Source organism: Pleurodeles waltl, chromosome 8 (genome assembly GCF_031143425.1).
Source record: "Pleurodeles waltl isolate 20211129_DDA chromosome 8, aPleWal1.hap1.20221129, whole genome shotgun sequence".
Lineage (NCBI taxonomy): Eukaryota > Metazoa > Chordata > Amphibia > Caudata > Salamandridae > Pleurodeles > Pleurodeles waltl.
Genome location: NC_090447.1, coordinates 1,523,590,796 through 1,523,607,818, shown reverse-complemented (window position 1 = coordinate 1,523,607,818; position 17,023 = coordinate 1,523,590,796). Strand labels below are relative to the sequence as shown.

At 41.7% G+C, this 17,023-nt stretch overlaps 1 pseudogene; it reads right to left on the bottom strand.

The window, feature by feature from the left end:
- Window positions 1-675: 675 nt before the first annotated feature.
- Window positions 676-17,023, bottom strand: part of LOC138248893 (zinc finger protein 850-like) — a 200,477-nt pseudogene continuing 184,129 nt past the window's right edge.

The following is a 17,023-nucleotide window of genomic DNA, read 5'->3' as shown; positions in this document are numbered from 1 at the left end:
CGACTTACCTTGTCTGTCGATCCTCCGGGAGGGGACGGGAGCCATGGGGGCTGCTCCGCCGACACCACACCACCAACAGAACACCGCAGCGCCGAACCACAGGACGTGATTCGGTAGGCGGTGTTCTGTTGGTGTGGAGGTGGAGCAACCTCCACTTCCCCGCCGCCCGCCAGAATGGCTGTTGGCGGCTCTCCGTCGTAAAAAGGACGGAGAGCAGCCAAGAGTCATAATACGCCCAGCGGCAAACCGCCACTACTGGTGGTCTTCCACACGGCGGTCTTGTTGAAAGACCGCCAAGGTTGTAATGACCCCCAAAGCTGCTCGTATAATATTTATGGATTTGGGTCTGGGCCACCCAATAAAGCCCGCCGAAGGGATATTGTGCATATTTTTGTTTTCTTGTGGTACCCCCGGAAACACAGAGGCATAACAAATGTGTGCCTGGTGTGTCTTGGGGCTGCAAGGAACACAGCAACCCCCAGGAGATGTTTACAAAAACTTGCCATAAGTCACCCAAGGAGCTAAAGGCATGAACCTGGGAGAGGTTTAATTTGGATCTAAAGTACTATGAGCCAGAGCTGTATGCTTGAGCTTGAAAGTGCAGGGACCCCTTGAAGTTGGCCCTGCAATTGCATTTTGTGCTCTGTAGAATGTGAAGAATGACTCAGACTCAAATTTGGTTGTCAATGAAAATGCTTTATTGAAAATATGGTCATTGAAGAGATAACGTTTACCATTATAATGAATGCTTATTATTAAAAGTACAGTTTCCATTGATTTAAATGATGGTGTCCTGTGATGGTGACGTCTGGCTGATTCTTTTAATGCGGTGACATGATGAGAGCTCTGGTTGCACAACAGTTCTTTGAGATCTCTGTAGACCACCCCCTTCCTTGATCATAGAGAACCTGGTACTGGAGCAACAAGTGGGTCAGTGGCTCCCACGTTTATACAGTCAAAGCAGATAGAGTATGTGGTTCACTGTCTGCACTTCAAGAAACCATTTGGTGTGGTTCTAACCCTGACACAGCCTTAGCATAGATCGATGCTCTTCACAGGAAAGTAGTCTCCAGCATGGAACACTCATAATAGAGGTATAAAGAGGAATGAGCTTTCTGTGCCCGGATGTTGTCAGTCTCAGTGAAAAGTGATCCAGGGAAAGTAAAAAGGCTGGCCTCACATAAGGGGCCCTTTTCACCTAGAACAACAGAGTCTGCAGTCCCATTCTTCATCTCCACCATCTACCAAACGACAGTGCTACAAGAAGACTAATCAGCAGATCCTCCCAGTGAAGAAGAATAAAAACAATAAAAAAAACCTTGTGTCCTCGCTTGCTACTCCAGCGTCTAGGTATCCTCCCCTCAGCTTCAGGGATGTCAGCAATATATGTTCAATGTCTTGGAAAGCAAACTCACTTTCATCGTGTGCCCAAGGCCAGGCCAAAGGCATTCATAGTGGATCCCAGGATCCCACACACCTATATTACTGGGGTTTACTCAGAAATTAAATACATGTACCGAAGAGGCCACACTTACAAACATGCACAACATACACATGGTATGTTAATGCTTAAATCTGTACTTTACACAAATGCACCAGTAGGCCTCTACTCCAGTGACACAGATAAAGAGGTTGGGTCACAACCACTGAATAGCAAAACTGCCACCCCAGCTCTATAGTCTAGACAAATGACAGTAGTCCACTGCCAGTGAAATTATGAGATGCTTAGAGGGAGCACCCATCCAGGTCACAGGACAGGTCCAGGGCATTTTTCATGTCAAGGGGTAGGTGTAGTCCTCTGCACTCTAGATGAGAGTGAAACCACTGCTAAAATAAAAAACCAGATCGCAAATAATATCACTAGGGGACATAGGGAATGGGACACATCTGTACACCCTGCAAGGGACATTACCATCCCAATCATCCCCTAAGACTTTCCTAGAAAAACAAAGAAAATGCTAGCCTGGAAGAGTTCTTCCTTAAAAACAAGTTAACATCAACCCTGAGCACCATTTCGGCAAACTCATCATCAACACCAACTTTCAACTCGAGAATAGCTCAATTTGTAATCATTTTTGTACAACTATACCAACTCAAACACCTGGTGGTAATAGTAATACCATGGAGCCTACAGAGTGATCATACTCTGCTAAGTTTTATTTTTCTGCTTGACATAAAACACATAGATTGTGTACCATATCCCAATGCAGAATTGGAACTTGTGAATCAAAACGAGGATATGTTATGGAATGGTTCACATAGAGCATCTGTCATTCTTCATGTCTCAATATCTTCAAATCGATCAAGCAACAGTGGAGGCGTTTGTGAGGAGTAAAACACATCTTCAGATCTGGCACATTTTATTAGAACCTAGGAGGAACCTATAGGAAAAGTTGTGCCATGGCTATCACGTCAAATTTCCGCCAACAATCTTAATAAGGAAAAACAGAAAATCAACACTGATTGATGATGATGATGAGGCCAAAAAAAACGACATCGGAGCTCCATCATACCTTAAGGCAAAATTATATTACAACCATCAATAACATTACAACAGGGTACAAAAAGCTAATTCAAACTAATAAAAATCAATGTGAAAAGCAGCAATGGTATCTCTTTATCCAGGAAGCAGTTGTAAGCAATGCTAGGTCACTCTGGTTACTGGTTGCAAATGGACAGGGAATGAGCAAAATAATATGAGCTCAACTATAGCAGCTTAAAAATGGGCAGCATATTGTCAAACATATCTCTACAATGATAGCCATGGCCATAGTGCAAACACTGAACATCAAAGACCTGAGGACCCACATTCAATCATCCTGGCAGGCAGTTTACACTCAATAAAGTACAGTATGCTTTCCAGAGATGTGGCAAAACAACCTTGGTCATACCTCTAAAAACAAAGGTGAGATCTCAGAACCAAGCTCATACAGAACAATACGTTTAATTGATGTAGATGAAAAATCAAGCACAAACATTTGGGATTACGTAAATTAATTGACAGAAGAAAAAGCTTTTTAAACCTAATGGAACGACTAAAGGAATTATACCAGTTGCAATGAGCCACAATAATACAGAACCAAAAAGCCTAGACACAGGTTTCAAGATTGATATCAACTGATCAGCATTACATCGATTTAAGAGCAGTGTGTGGAATAAAATACGTGACTTCCTCCAATCAACAGCCATTGCTGAATTAGAAAAAAATCAAGGCAATGCATCAACCGAAGAGACGCAAATGCACACCTCTTCTATGCCATTAAAAGGCAGTATAGTAAATGAAGCCACTATTATGGTACACAGTAGCACTCTCCCCATCAGAAAAGCATCTGACGACGGGACACCTTCTTATGTAATTGGCATGTGCATGTACAGATACTGTTCAGAATCCAGAATTCCCTTCATGTTACTATGTAGAATTTGACATGCTGCGCAATATGGCTGCCAAGAAAAAACTTTTGTGAGGAACTTTAAACCACCAATGCTGTAAAGTTTGTTTAAGGTATCAGAGAAGTCAGCTTTCAAACAAGCCATTTCCTGGTCAAGCCTTGCCATCTCCTCAGAGAAAATCTGAAAGCCAAAAAACTTTGTTTAAAGCCTTAAAACAACAACATGGTTCATCCTCTTCATGTACGCATCCTTTAGCCATGCACATCACTTGGGTGAATCAAACTAAGATTGGTGAACTATACAAAATGTGACCTGTAGCAGTGCTCAAACACAAGACACACTAATACTTGTATGATCTATCCAATTTCAGATCCTCTTTTTTGTACAGAAGTCTATACATTCAGAAAAAAACTCTCTATATGTGTCCTTTCTTGTGCACATCATCTTTGAGAGAACAAACCAAAATAGAGCTTACTAACCTAACCTGCAGTACATATGGAAGGACACACGATGATTTTGCGCATCCTATAAACATGATTTAGATAATATGCACCCTTTACTTTGTAGAACACCATCAAGACATCTTAGAGAGTAAATGATTTCATAATTGCTCAGTTACTAGATTTTTGTTTCATGAAATACCAAGGGTCGAAAATGTAACTATATAAAATAAACAGTGGACCCTAATTTTGGAGAATACTGTAATGAAAAAAGCAACACTGGAATGTTAAGCACTCCAGTGGACACAATGGAGTGCTCTGGGCTTCTAATGGCTGGTATGAGTCCCGGGGCCCCAACATTCCATTGTTTGCAGCTCACAGCAACAGCTGTGAACAAAGGTCTCACTGATCCCCAGGGATATCAACCCCACTGGGGTCCGTGACGGCTTTGTTTTACAAATTAGAACATTCTGCCCTGATGGGGCTGAATGTTCTAATAGCTTTATAGCTTGCTGTATCTGGGCTATACCGGCAATTAAAGGCGCGCTCTATTGTTAAAGGCCCGAGCCAAGCTGGAGGTGGCCTTTAATGCCCGGTATAGCCCACTTTGGCGGGCTGTAAAGCTATATAAAATTCTGCTTTATCATGGAAAATTCCTATTTAAGAATTCATGTGTGATGCTTGTTGAAACATTACACTTACGTAGGTGTGTCAAATGTATTCACGTCTGAGCTGAATCTTGGTGTAAAGGATTGCTGTGTGAATCAGGCATGCTTAAATAGGCTAATTGGGAGATGGATTGTGCGCTGCTGAGTGTTCTAAGTGTGTGAGTATTCCATCAGGTGGATTAAGAGAAGGGCTAATCTGTATTAAACTCTAGCTCCTTTTAGGTTTTTTTTGTATATGTGGAACTTTGTACCTATACTTGTAGACAGTTTAATAAACTTACTGATACAACCTTGTTGTACATGTGGATCATGAATCCTACAGTCCTCCTTGTTAAGTGCTGACCTTTGTGTGCTTTGTGTGAGAAGAGCCTCTTCAAACACTTAAAAGCAGAGTGCGCTTGACAGGTAAGCCTCTTCCATGCATTCCTGCTCAGTGATCTATGGGAACAAAGGTATTCATCATGATGGTGTTTTAATAATACAGTTTTGTGGAAAAAGAAAATTACATGTTAACTGTATTTTTCATGGACAGGGTGCTTTAAAAAGGGATTGTTAAATGGGAACTCGTCAAGCAGGTTTTCATCAGACATACAGTCCCTTTAGCAGTGTTCACTTACCCCTTGTATGCAAAAATGCAATTAACTCACCTTCCTACTCACCCAAGTACTTGTAAAGTCATTATAAGTCTGAGTGAGTCCAGCTACTCAGATTAAAGGCGTTTTGCTTTCCAACCTACTCAAATCAGTTTTTAAACATCTTACCGTAGTCACTTGGGAGGTGGAAATAAAAAGGAGCATTTGCCATGCACGTTTCTGTTTTTTCAGTGTCACGATGGACATTTTGCAGACCCTTTATCAATGAACAAAACTTTCCCCTTTATAAGGCTAAGAATGAACGTGTATGGCAAAGACTGCTGCTTGACCTGGATAATTCCGTTCCCGTGGTTTGAGAGGTGTGCTCCGGAGCAATGGACCCATCTGCAAGCTTCTTGAGATCCTCTGCTGGACCCAGCTACACATAGAGCAGGGGAGCTGTTTGTGTCCCCAGCATGAGACATCTGCCTGTTGAGATCTTCAGGACTGTGTGTTGAGTGTGCTAGAGCTCCAGGGGCTAGTGTGAGGGGAAGCCTAGAGGGCAAAGAGCAGATTAGACCATCGCTGGCAGCTGAAACACACAGATATCAATGAGCTCATCAGAAGAAAGGAGGGGTGTATATGATTAGTTTCACTCAAAAATGGAGGCTGACAATGGTGTATGGCAGCTGTGAGAAAATCCTCCCTTCATGGTTGATTCTGTCACTAGGGAAGCTGGAGGAAATCCAAGTATAAATTAATCTAAAATGATTTTAAAATAAATGGCCCTCAGTTCTGTTCAATAATGACACAGCCAGATTAGCCACTGTTTGAGGAAAGATTAATCCTTGTTATAACCACTTTAGAAAATTTGCCAAATCTAGGTCAGAAAGCAGGAACACCAAAATGTAATCCTACTTGAATCTTGTTTGAATGTGTATTCTCTTTTAAGTTTCTCAATGTGTTCTCAATACAAATGTCTTGTGTATAATAACATTTTATTCTTTTGCAAAACTATTGGTGTCCATGCTCTTGTCAGGGGCAACTGAAATGCATGTTTATAAAGCAGCAGAACACAATGTTCCTTCACGTGCCTCAGTTACATCTGATCATGATATCATTATCACATCCTCCTACCCAGTAAATAACCATGCAACAAATCTGTAGTTTTCAGTATCTTTTTAGCCTCTTCTCTTTAAACTAGGACCTACACTCCGCTTCCAAGGCGAAGGCATGTACTAAGTACAAACTATACAGGACAAGGATCTTGTTATGCATCTGAGGCTGCTTTAAGTATTACTGACAACTCCCCAAGCTCCTTGAGATGGGCTCTTCGATTTTATTACACTAACTACATCTAAAGGCAACACAAACAAATATTTAGGGGAGAGCTGGTCTTTTTGCAATTTTGTAAATGACAGATCTTGAGAGAAACTATTGTAAAAATGCAGTGATGCAATAAACAGCAACAAGCAGGCTCAGGAAGGGTGAATGGAAGGAATTTGAAAAACATTTCCAGGAACAGATCTGTCCCATTGTCTCAGATTTGTTTGTCCCAGCTATCTTTGCTCACTGTGTGCCTACAGCCCTGAAGTGGCCGTGCAAACAAGAGACTGCAAAGAAATTGACTGGTTTTCAGATCTAATTAAAAGTTTCTGTTAATTTAATAATGTCTCCAAAATTGATTTATGCTCACAAATATGTATGTAGCACCTTGAAGTCAAAAGCTCAATTTCAAGCATTCTTAAAATATAGAGGTGTATTTTATGTTATATATTTGATTTTGCTCGACTGCAGAATGTGGTGGTAAAACAGCAGTTTAGAAATAATTGTAATTTCCTTTAGCTTGTGATCCCAGTGTTTCGGCCGTACTGTAATCTAGTATATGGAATGATACTGGAATCTGGTAAAGTGGCCACCATCTGCTGTATCTTTCCGGTATTGAAGATTCTGCATCTTTCGGATTGTTCAGTTTTTCTCTACACATTTAGTAAATCATGTAGCAGAATGTTAACTAAATTATTATATGTATTTATAAAGCACACGTATCACCAAAAAAGTATAATAGCGCTGGGAACCCTAAATACCAGAGGGAAAGTCCGGCTGCACCGACTGTCCAAGAAAGGGCACAGGAAATTACTGAGGAAAAAGCCAGGTTTTCAAGGCTTCCCTGAAGCGTAAATGGTTTGTTGAGAGTCTGAGGGCAGCAGGAAGCTGATTCTATAGTTGGGCTGCTTTCACTGAAAATGCCGTCCTTATTGTCTGTTTTTCTTGAAATTGGTTTTGTAACTAAGGTTGGATGAGGAGGATCTAAGATATCCCCTAGGTGAATATTTTTTAAACCGGTTTTGCAATGGAATAGGTCCAGCACCTTGAAGAGTTTTAAAAACAATACATAAGGACTTACAGAATATCCTCTGTTTGACTGGTAGCCAATGTAGTTCCTTCAAGGCATCCGGGCCGGTTTAAAGCCAGTTTGGCCGCGGCGGCTTGAACACCATATAATCTGCTTATTAGGAAGTCTGGGGCACCTAAGAGGAGATAACTGCAATAGTCAAACCTACTCAAGATCACTCTGTGCACAATCAGTGTTTTAGCATGAGAAGGCAGCATGTGTAGATGTTTTCGCAGGCCTCAGTTTGTTGTCAACAATCACTCCCAAATAGTGAACAAGATTAGATGAAAGACGCTCATCCTTTACTGGTAATGGGCAGAACTTTGTATGGTATGTTATGAGTAACCCATGATTTCTGGATTTCATTTTGTCTTTTTATAACCACATATAACTGTTTATGCCTCTACTTTAATCAGTATGAGGTTTCTGTACTTTTCACTATATGTCAAGTTCCACCCAATTGTATAGTTTCCTTTTGCTTGCTCTGTTGCTTAAATGGTTATTCAGCTTTTCTGCGTGTATTCCTGATTCATGTACTCGGTGTCTTTATAACAGTTTTGAAATGTAACTTGGATGGCCACATGCAATGATGAAATCAACAATTAGTTTTATCGCCATTTAAGTCACTGCTGTTGCAAGTAGTTCTGTAGATGAAGGATAGTTTCCTGTAGTGATGCAATGTTCCTCAATGCCCAAGCCTCCATCTACTCAGCATCAGGTATAACTTTTCAATTGAATTCTTGTTAAAATGCACAATATTTAGAGGATTTTCTGATTTCCCTAGTAGGGACTGTCTAATGCCATAAGAGAGGACTTTTTTTACTTGAAGGTCTTGGCACATTCACAACATCCATGCGGTTACACACTAATGTGAGTCCTCTTGTGTATTATTAGTGACATCTTTATAAAAAAAAATATTTTGTGAAATTCAGAATATTTACATGATTTCAGTTTACGGTGACTGTCATATGATCACCCTATGTAGTGAAAGACTTTTCACATGAAGGGCCAGATTACAAGTTGCTTGTAATGCAACCCCCTGTTTACGCATTAGTCCGAATTACAAGTTTGAAAGTATTTAATGCATCCGATATTTATCAGATGCATTGAAAACTCAACCTTTGTTAAATTTCAGCAGGTCAAACCTACCGAAATTTAACATGGGGAAACGTACTGTATTTACAATATAATGCAGATTTTGGTGCGTTAAACACCAAAATCCGTCCGCATGGTATTCCCCATAAACTTGTAAAGGTGTTATTTATTACACTTGATAAATAACGTACAGCGTGGTATAATTATTTGTAAGGGGAGATAAATAACGCAGCAACTCGTAATCACGCCCTTAGTACAATCCTATGATTTCTTTCCTTTATCTCTTCTCAGATGGAGTGACACATGCTCCTTTTCCTTGAAAGCGTTGTCACATTAAGTAAACGTACAGGATTTCTCTGTGGAAAATTCTCTCATTTGTCACTGGATTATCACATGTACTCAAGATGTGTGGCTTCTCAGGTGATGCAACAGATTACCTTTTTGTCTGAAAGCTTTAGAACATTCAGAACATTTATATGGTTTCTCACCACTGTGAACTCTCTGATGTATTATCAGCAGTGCCTTTGTACTGATAGTCTTCTCACATTTAGAACATTTATATGGTTTCTCACCGGTGTGAGTTCTCTGGTGACTGGATAGTCCACTTATTCCCTTAAAAGCTTTTTGACATTCCGAACATTTATATGGTTTCTCGCCAGTGTGATTTCTTTGATGTATTACTAGCTGGCCCTTTCCAGTGAAACACTTGTCACACTCAGAACATTTATATGGTTTCTCGCCGGTATGATTTCTTTGATGTATTATTAGCTGGCCCTTTCCAGTGAAACACTTGTCACACTCAGAACATTTATATGGTGTCTCACCGGTGTGATTTCTTTGATGTATTATTAGGTGGCCCTTTCTGATGAAACATTTGTCACACTCAGAACATTTATGTGGTTTCTCGCCAGCGTGTGTCCTCTGATGTCTTATCAGAACTGAATTGTGACGGAAAGCCCTATTACATTCAGAACATCTATATGGTTTTTCCCCAGTGTGAATTCTCTCATGTGATGATAACTCACTCTTTTCCTTGAAAGTCTTGTCACATTCAGAACATTTGTATGGTTTCTTGCCGGTGTGATTTCTTTGATGTATTATCAGCTGGCTCTTTGTGATGAAACACTTATCACACTCAGAACATTTATGTGGTTTCTCGCCAACGTGTGTTCTCTGATGTCTTATCTGATGTGTTTTTTGACGGAAAGCCTTATTACATTCAGAACATCTATATGGTTTTTCCCCAGTGTGAATTCTCTCATGTGATGATAAACCACCCTTTTCCTTGAAAGTCTTGTCACACTCAGAACATTTGTAGGGTTTCTCGCCAGTGTGTGATCTCTGATGTCCTATCAGATGTATTTTTTGACGGAAAGCCTTATTACATTCAGAACATCTATATGGTTTTTCCCCAGTGTGAATTCTCTCATGTGATGATAAATCACCCTTTTGCTTGAAGGTCTTGTCACATTCAGAGCATTTATATGGTTTCTCGCCAGTGTGATTTCTTTGATGTATTATTAACTGGCCTTTTGTGATGAAACACTTGTCACACTCAAAACATTTATATGGTTTCTCCCCAGTGTGTGTTTTCTGATGTCTTATCAGATTTTCTTTAAGACAGAAAGCCTTATTACATTCAGAACATCTATATGGTTTTTCCCCAGTGTGAATTCTCTCATGTGATGATAACTCACTCTTTTCCTTGAAAGTCTTGTCACATTCAGAACATTTGTATGGTTTCTTGCCGGTGTGATTTCTTTGATGTATTATTAGGTGGCTCTTTGTGATGAAACACTTATCACACTCAGAACATTTATGTGGTTTCTCGCCAGCATGTGTTCTCTGATGTCTTATCAGAACTGAATTTTGACGGAAAGCCTTATTACATTCAGAACATCTATATGGTTTTTCCCCAGTGTGAATTCTCTCATGTGATGATAACTCACTCTTTTCCTTGAAAGTTTTTTCACATTCAGAACATTTATATGGTGTCTCACCGGTGTGATTTCTTTGATGTATTATCAGCTGGCTCTTTCCAATGAAACACTTGTCACATTCAGAACATTTATAGGGTTTCTCGCCAGTGTGTGTTCTCTGATGTCTTATCAGAACTGAATTTTGACGGTAAGCCTTATTACATTCAGAACATCTATATGGTTTTTCCCCAGTGTGAATTCTCTCATGTGATGATAACTCACTCTTTTCCTTGAAAGTCTTGTCACATTCAGAACATTTATATGGTTTCTTGCCGGTGTGATTTCTTTGATGTATTATCAGCTGGCTCTTTCCAATGAAACACTTGTCACACTCAGAACATTTATGCGGTTTCTCGCCAGAGTGTGTTCTCTGATGTCTTATCAGATGTGTTTTTTGACGGAAAGCCTTATTACATTCAGAACATCTATATGGTTTTTCCCCAGTGTGAATTCTCTCATGTGATGATAAATCACCCTTTTCCTTGAAAGTCTTGTCACACTCAGAACATTTGTACGGTTTCTCGCCAGTGTGTGATCTCTGATGTCTTATCAGATGTATTTTTTGACAGAAAGCCTTATTACATTCAGAACATCTATATGGTTTTTCCCCAGTGTGAATTCTCTCATGTGATGATAAATCTTGCTTTTCCTTGAAAGTCTTGTCACACTCAGAACATTTATATGGTTTGTCTCTTGTGTGATTTCTGTGATGTAGTACTAGGTCACCCTTTTGATTGAAAGTCTTGTCACATTCAGAACATTCACATGGTTTCTTACCAGTAGGAGTTTGTTGATGTGTAATCAGCGGTCCCTTTGGAAACCACACCTGGTCATACCCAGTGCATGTATATGGTCTTGGTTCAGCGTAGCCAGACTTTTGTCCAATGAGCAAACCATTTTTGATAAAACCTTTACATTTGAGGCATTGAAATGTTTCTTCTTCCGTATGGTTTTGTTTGCCTACCATCAACTGGCTTTTTCTAATAAAAGGCTTGGTAAACATTGTAGATTTATTGTGTCTTAATAAGCAGTGATGTCCTTGATTTGTTTTCCATATGTGTATTTATATAGAAATCTGTCACATTTAGGGCATTTGTGCACCTCCTCCATTATGCATACACTATGTTTAAATAATTACATTCTTGTAATTGCAGAGATACTGAGTAAACGCATGTAGCTTCTCCTGTGTCTGTCCAGGTTAGTACTTTCTTGTTAGCTAAATGTTACTTACACATATAAATGAAAAATAACTTCTCTACAAAGTAAATTCTTAGCACTAATATTAGAACTGCAAAGTAAGTGTCTTTGCCTTCACAAATTAGGTAAATCCTTTCTACTGATATTCCCACTGTGTATAGGTGCTCAGCTAAGTTAATAGCTTGGAGGTATCACTTCTCCATTCTAGCGGTCTCTTATTTCCTTTCTCGTCAGTATAAAGTCAATATTAAGGCATTAGTTGGCATTTTTAAAGCACATTTAGTGCTCAGTTATGATCTCTTTTCTTTATGGCACATGTGATTTATTATAAGAAAGCCATTTCTCATATTCTGTACTCTTCTCATTTTCAGAGTTTATTTACAGGGCAACGCTCTGTGCTAGCCTCTACTGAGGGGATATTCTGATGTATTGTTAGAGTTGCCTTTTATGCAGAAGACAGCAATAAGTAGATTGTTCTGTGGCTAGTGTCCAGTGTATAAATCGTCTGTTGTTAACCTGGTTACTTTAGCCTGGAAAGACTTATTACATTCTATACATTTGTGTGGCCTTTCTCCTTTGTAGGTCACTTCATTAGAGTTCCTTGGACTGTTAATATGTTGTCATATTCATGAGATATTCCTTACTCCTTTGCTGTGATGTAATATGTCACATTCATCAGACACATCATTCCATTGGTGTCTGCTACCAATTCTGCACAGAAAAAAAGTGGTTTGTGCAAACAGCGCACATCAGTAACAGCTGTAGAGCTTCGCAAAGTTTCCGACAACTGTTTCGTAGTTTTCAGAGGGTTAATGTCTCAAAAGTTGAATTGCAATTCTTGGTGTGAGCGATATTCCTTTGACCATTGCTTGTATTCTGAATTTCTTTCACTTACAGGAGAAAACAAAAATAAGTATTAGCATTTTATAAGCCACAAAATTCAAATATCAGCATTAAAAAAACAATCAATTTGTTTGTTTTGCTATATGGAAATGAAGTTAGAACAGCCAGGAACGCAACTGGAAGTGATAGTCACAGCGCATTAGCTTAGAAATAATATAAACATAATCTAGTGACCACGGTATTTTATTCATATATGAACAAAAACATTTGCAACCCTGTAATGAGGTCCAGAGCACACTGTTAATCAGCCACTAACAATGTTCACAACAAAAATTATAATTGACACCGAGATATCTGTAATCCAATTACCAAACACACATGAAGAAACATAGGTAAAATTGGTTAACATGACTCTGCTGACAACATGGATAAATACAAAAACCTGGATGTGTAATACAATGATTACACCATGAACTGACACTGACATAAAGACATCTATCATTAAATGGTGATTTCCACAGCATGTATTGGGATAAGTGAGAATGCTTCTATGACATTTATTTATGTATTCATTCGGTTATTTGAGGAGCACAGCAATACCAATTATCATTTTCTGGTGCTAAGAGAGAGGAAGCTGCAGCCAGGGGTTAAGGTTTTATTGAACAAATTGCCAAGGTTTTAGAAGCTTTGTACAAACAAGGGTATCAGGCATCAATCAGAAATATAAAAAGAAGAGAATTCCAAAGTTTAGTAACAGTGACTGAAAGGCACACTGGCTTTTCGGGGATGTGCAATGGGAAGACTGAAGAGGAACAAAGAATTCAGGTCAGAGAGTACAATCAAACCAACTCCTTGATGAATGTTTCAGTGTATATTTTTGCAACAGATCGAAGGTCCCATAGGCACAGTTTAAAACTCAAACAGTGATACTTGTGATCTACTTACAGCGTGGATATGCCAAAAAACAAAGATAGCGGGGCTGTGGTCAACAGACTTGGCCGAGCGGATGTAACCTGCTCGAGCTCTGCTGCATTCTCTCAACAAAAGCAAAGTAATGGAGTCTCTCACCGCAAATATGCCCGCTAATGCTTATTGCTGATGTCGGAGCAGTGGGAAACTCTGAAGGATGCTAAAACAATAATGATTGTAACAGCTCCGGGCCAGCCCTTTTAGAAACGCTGGTGACCTACATTGCCGCAGAGTAATGGCTGCGACGTGAGTGAACCCGCTGCTGTGACCGTGAACACGAACGTGGCTGACGACCTGCACTGTGCTCTGGCTGACATTAAACTCACTCCCATTGACGAAGGCAAGTGGCAAACTCCTTTTTTAGGGAAAAGCTTTACCAAGGAAATTTTTACACCAAACTGCAGCACACTTTCTTTATTGCCTACTTTAATATGGCACCCATGCAGGATGGCACCCTCATGGTGGCACAGACTGGTCCACATTGTAATAATACCCCAGCAGCGATGGCGAAACTCTCCCTCCCTGCCACGGCACAGTGAAACACCACCTAGAAACCTACATCGAAGCAGCATTGGAAACAACATGAACACTCCTTAGGTCACTCTAGCGCTTGCAGTTCTGTCCCTATGTACCTCTGAGAGCCTAATGAGACTAGTGGCAACCGGTTACGTGCACTCTGTTTTTTTACTCACCACCACCAAACTCCATGAAGGAAATGATGAAATCTATATAGTAGGCTTTACCAAATTGTAGTAAAGCAGTATATGCCAGCTCCCTCCTCGTAAAAGAGCTCCTCCATTTAATCAGACCACATAGACTTGACGAAATTGACTGAGAAACAGGCTCGAAGCCTCTAGCTCCTTAGAGCCTCACCAAGGGGGTGAACCAGCAGCCATATGGACAGAATAATTCACTATCACTACTCTCTGCCTAATGAGTGATAAGGAAATAATGCAGGGACCGTGACCCACCACGTGACCCCTCATGCTCTATTGGGGGCTGCCATTGAGAGTTCCTGCTCACTACCCATATTCTCAAATCCTTAACTGCACGCTACATGCCTCCGAAAAAGCCACAAACTAACAGTGTTGTTATTTTTAATCAACCGAAGCAAGAGACTCGCGCTATACTGCAGCCAAAGTGAGCGAAATGGCATTAACTAAGGAAGATCTTTAGGCTGGGGGGCCCAGTGACGGTGGCGGAGGTCAGTGAAGCTATAGCTCAATTAGCCTCAGGGAAGACCCCGGGAACAGACGGCCTCCCCATGGACTTTTATAAAAAATTCGAGAAGCAACTGACCCCCCAGTTGGTAGAGATGTATACAGAATCGCTACAGAATGGGATAATGCCGTGCACCATGAGAGAGGCAATGGTAGTCCCACTCCCTAAGACAAAATCTAGGCAACCCTCGGTGACTGACTTCCGCCCCCTGTCAATGCTAAACAGTGATTTTAAAATACTAAGCAAGATCTTGGCCAACCGTTTACTCCCTCTTGTACCAACTCTGGTACATGTAGACCAGAATGGTTTCGTCCCGAATCGCAGCACCTCCTTAAACCTGAGACGTCTCTTTGCGGTCCTGAATATGCCTAGCGACATGAAACCTGCAGCAGGGGTGTTGCTCGCGGTGGATTTTGAGAAGGCATTTGACTCGATCAGATGGGACTACTTGAGAGCAGTGATGCTCCGTATGGGAATGGGTGAAGATTGGGTCAAATGGGTGGACTTGTTGTACACGTCACCGCTGGCAAGAGTGAGAACAGGTAAAACAGTATCCGGAACTTACCCAATTCACAGGGGAACCAGACAAGGCTGCCCATTGTCCCCACTGTTATTCGCCCTGGCCATCGAGCCGCTGGCGTCCCAGATGCGGCGGGAGGGCGTGGGTAGAGGAGTGGAATGGGGACACCAAGAACATATCATCTCGCTATATGCTGACGATATACTTGTCTACCTTAGGGACGGAGAGAAGGATCTCCCATGGGCGCTGGGAGTGCTGGAGAACTATGGGAACATATCTGGACTTTGCCTCAACCGTAGCAAGACATGCGTGTTCCCTATGGCTCCGGGCGGCGAACGCCCGACAACATGCCCTGGGGATATGATTTGGGCCCCTCGAACCTTTAAGTACTTGGGCATACAGGTGTTTCACGACAGGGCAGACTTGCGCGAGGGTAACCTGGGCAGAGCTCTACGATCTCTGAAGTCCTCGGTGGGGTTCTGGCGATCGCTGAAATTGACGATAATGGCCAGAGTAGCATTGTCCAAAATGGTAATGCTGCCCCGGCTTCTATACTACTTCGCTAACCTGCCCCTTCTGATTCCAACAGCGTGGTTTCGTGAACTAAACACCCTACTCAGGGAACTTATATGGGATGATGGCCGTAGACGCACCTCGCTCCAGATACTATGCAGGCCAACTAACAAGGGGGGTCTAGGAGCACCAGATTTTGAAGCCTACTACCTGGCATCCCAGCTGCAATGGGTTGCCGGGTGGCTCACAGGTAACGGTCACCTGGAGAGGTACGCCGACCAAGTAGTGGAGGACATAAATCAGTTCATTACTCGAATGACAAATAGGAAGCTTAATCCCCACATGCACAGCCCGATGACAAAAGTGGCGTCAGCATGTTGGAAGAGGTGCGTGAAAAGGGATGGCACTGTCCCCCCGTACTCTCCGGCCCTACCCCTGGCGGTACTTACGATCGAGGCTGGTGAGAGGAACCTGGGAGGCATGAGCCTCGGAACCTGGAGGAGAGCAGGAATAGAAACGGTGGGAGACCTGTTTCAGGAGGGAGTGTTGAGGTCTTTCACTAATCTTGTTGACAGTGGAGTCTCCCCGGGTCAGTTCCTTATGTATCATAAACTGATACATGAGCTGAAAACGCACTGGATCACGGTCAACGCGAACCAGCCACCCACAGGGTGCTGCATCTCCTATTGACATCAGGAGATGAGTCCCATCTGATATCTAAATTATACCGAGTTCAAGTTGAGGATGCACTAGATTCCCTGCGGCCACTGAGAGAGAGATGGGGGAGGACAGTCGGTAGGGAACCGTCAGATGCGGAATGGAACAGAGCTTTGGCTTACCCCCGGTCCGTCGCTCGCAGTACGCGCCTGAGATATATACAATATAATTATCTCCACAGAACGTACCTCACCCCACATCGGCTAACAGTAATCTATGGGGGAGTTCCTAGGGTGTGCCCCAGATGTAAAAACGTAGACGCAAATTTTGACCACATGGTATGGACCTGTCCAGAGATCCAACTGGGGTGGGAAGAGGTGATGTCCGACCTATCGAGACTCCTTAATATGAACCTGACTCCGACCCCTGACAGATGTTTGATGGGCTTTGGGAATGGGTTGCCGCGGGGAAGAGTGGAAACCCGATTTCTGAATCTGGCACTGGTATTATATAGGAGACAGATCACAAAGAACTGGAAGGCACAGTTTCGGCCCCCCCGGGTTG